Genomic DNA, 3,255 nt, shown 5'->3' with positions numbered 1-3,255 from the left:
AGACTGAATAGTAATCCACTAGTTATGTATACCATGTTGTCTGTATCTTTCACTAGTTGATGAACGCTTAGGCTAATTTTATTTTTGCATGTTGTAAATATTGCTACACTACTTCTAAAAATAAGAAAACAATGTGCAAATAACAGAAATTATAACTTTTAGTATCTACATATAAAGCGATTAACCGATTCAGATAACAGAGGGTTTTTTTTTTTTAAATATGAAACACTTCACGAATTGTGTAGGGGCCATGCTAATCTTCTCTGTATCATTCCACTTTTAGTCTCTTTGCTGCCGAAGCGAGCACAACAGAGGGTTTGTTAACCAATATTGAGTGATGTAAAATGAAAACAGCTTACCATTTACTACTTCTGAAACCTGATGTAAAATAAAATCGTACATTTATATTAAAAAAAATAAATAAAAGCCTGGAAGTGGTTGCCTTTTCAACATACCAACTTTATTTCCTTCCACTATGTATCTAAGAGTGAGATTGCTAGATCATGTTATAGTACTCTTTAATTCTGAGGAATCCCTGTATTGTGTTCCACAATGACTGTGCATTCCCTTCAAGAGTATGCGTTTTTCCTGTTCTTTGTATCCTCAATAGCACTTGTTATCTTTGCAATTTTAAAAACAATTTATTTATTTTTATTTTGTATTTGTCTGTAAATACCTGCAACAGTCAAGTGCACTACATGCATGTCTGGTACTTGTGGAGGCCAGAAGAGACTGTCCAATCCTCTGAAAGTGGAGCTATAGATGGTTGTAAGGTGCCATGTGTGTGTTGGGAACAAAACTGAGTCTCTAGTGCCACATTTAGGCTTTTGGGTAAAAAGAGGTGTCTATTTAGATTTTCCTATCTTAAATAAAAGGTAAAAATTAACTGCATTGAATAACATTTCACTAAAGAATAGCCAGGGTATATACTGTCAATATTTAAATAAATTATTTTCTTTTTAAATATTCCTTATATACTCTAGCTAAGACCTTGTCAGATGTGTGATCTACAAATGTCACAACTCTAGGTTTTTGCTTTGTCCTTTCTTCTCCTGTGCAGATACTTTAAAATCAGATACAATATTTGAATTTTGCTTTCCTCTCTCTGTGCTATTAGGTCTTGTTCAAACAGACATTTACCATTCTAACATTATGAATGATTCTCCCTATTATTTGTATCCTTCTGTTTTATTGGGTTCAATTTCTCACTGGTTTTATGTTCTGAAAGTCAGCAAAAACTTTTACTTCTGTGAGGTTTGGATTTAAATGGACAAACTTAGACTTTCTCTGTGAGGTTCACTGGCTGATGGCATACAGGTGAGTTTAAAATATTCTTATTAAACTGTTCTTACATCTATATCTTGATGCTTAGAGTGACTGAATGGGGAAGCACATTTATGAAATTCTCTGTCAAATTATGCAAATATAAGTGCTGATATATACTACACAAGGACCTTCTTGAAAATAAAAGTCTGAAGGCTCATCATGAAGATCCTTGGCAAAAAATTCACACAATCTTCATATAGAAAAAAAAAAAAAGACACGACATAATCAATTCCACTTTCCTAAGGACAAGGCAAAGAAGTTTCTGGAAAGGTATCAGGCCAGCAAATGGTATATTATGCTCTCTTCTCAACTTTCCACAGCAGTCTTTATATTTGAGTAAGGATCTGGGAGTACAGTACTGATAAGGAGAAACAGTAGGGGAAATCTTTTTTCAGTACTAATAGGATTCAAGATTTCTTCCTTAGAAACTCACCTTTACATTAGCATATTGTAAGCAGCTGCTGAACTCTGGAGCTTTTGTAAGCTTGTGCATTTTAGTTCCTCACATTCCTATATATGGGTTATGAAAGCAGGTGAGCTAATCTATTTATGGCAACCAGCTATCTGCTAGGATTTTTTTTTTTTTTGATACAATGTGAAGAGGCAGCTGATCATCTTGCTGGTTGGAGTGCTGTGTTTCTGCTATTGGACTGTGTCTAAGGGATTCTGTTATCCTGGGCCATGTTGCCTGCTGAGGTGTGACTGTTTCTGATAAAATCTTTCATCTGTCAGGATACTCATTTGAGGACTATACTGAGTGTGTGAATTCCTTTGTGAGCTTTGCAAATACAGACTCCTTACAATTTGGACAAGTTTCAACCCCATGAACAGGGTTATGTGGGATGACTAAAAACTAGATTATATTTCTCCATATAGATTTAGGATCATCTCTCGCTCTTTTGCCCAAATGTTCCCAGAAGATTCCATTTGCTTACTGCTGAATGGTAGATAAGGGACCCAGACATAAAAAGATGAGTAATATGGACATGTTGAGGGAGAGGTGATGCCTGGATCTTCTTGGCGTTGGTGCTGAGTGTTTGCTAGTCTGAACACTCATCACATATTATCTCACACTCTTTTCTTTTAATTTTTAAGGATGTGAGGTTCATTTAAGTCTGTGGTAGAGTAAGAACATCCTACATAAGTCATTGCTTACTCTTTTTTTCTTCTCATTCTCTAGCAAACAACTTAGCCATCACTACTTTTGTTATCATTACTTACTGGTAGGTTGTATTATGGCACATGCATGGCTCTTGTTGCTTGATGGGACAAGGAAAAAGCCCTGAGTTTAGTATTTGTGACACTGAGAGGTCCCTCTAACTTATTTTTCTAACCTCATTTCATAAATCTCCTTCACTCAGTGACACTTTTTAAGTTCCTGTTTCTATATTTGCCCTCACCTATTTCAAAAAGGAAAGTGAGAAAACATATTATAGTACTTACAACATTGTGTGAATGTTCTCTGAGTGTTCCATGCTTTCTCTTTTTCAAATTTGTCTTTTTTTATTTTATTTGATTTTTCTCAGATAATATATCCTAATTACAGTTTCCCCTCTCTCTACTTAGCTAAGTTTCTTCTCCCATTCCCTCTCATCTCAATCCACCTCATTTCTGTCTATCATTAGAAAACAAACAAGCTTTTAAGGGATAATAATACAATACAATACAATATAATATAGTATGGTATAATATGAAACAAAAACTAAAATATAGGGATCGGGCAAAGAAAACAAACAGAAGGAAAAGAGCAGAAGAAAAGACACAAGAAGCATAAATGCAGAGATCCATTCATTCATACACTTAGAAATCCCATTAAAAACAAATAAAACACTAAACTGACAGCCATAATATATACCCAAAGGATCTGAAGGGTTAAAAGAGGAAAATATAAAGTAAAAGTAAAAGCTGCAATAAAAATTTAATAAACCC

The 3,255-nt window shown here is 34.4% G+C and overlaps 1 pseudogene; it reads right to left on the bottom strand.

Moving 5' to 3' along the window:
* Nucleotides 1–214: 214 nt before the first annotated feature.
* LOC130868700 (U6 spliceosomal RNA) lies at nucleotides 215–307 on the bottom strand (annotated as a pseudogene).
* Nucleotides 308–3,255: the final 2,948 nt, after the last annotated feature.

This window comes from Chionomys nivalis, chromosome X (assembly GCF_950005125.1).
Source record: "Chionomys nivalis chromosome X, mChiNiv1.1, whole genome shotgun sequence".
In the NCBI taxonomy this organism is placed as follows: Eukaryota; Metazoa; Chordata; class Mammalia; order Rodentia; family Cricetidae; genus Chionomys; species Chionomys nivalis.
The sequence above is the reverse complement of the archived record's forward strand: the minus strand, read 5'-3'. Positions and strand labels throughout refer to the sequence as shown.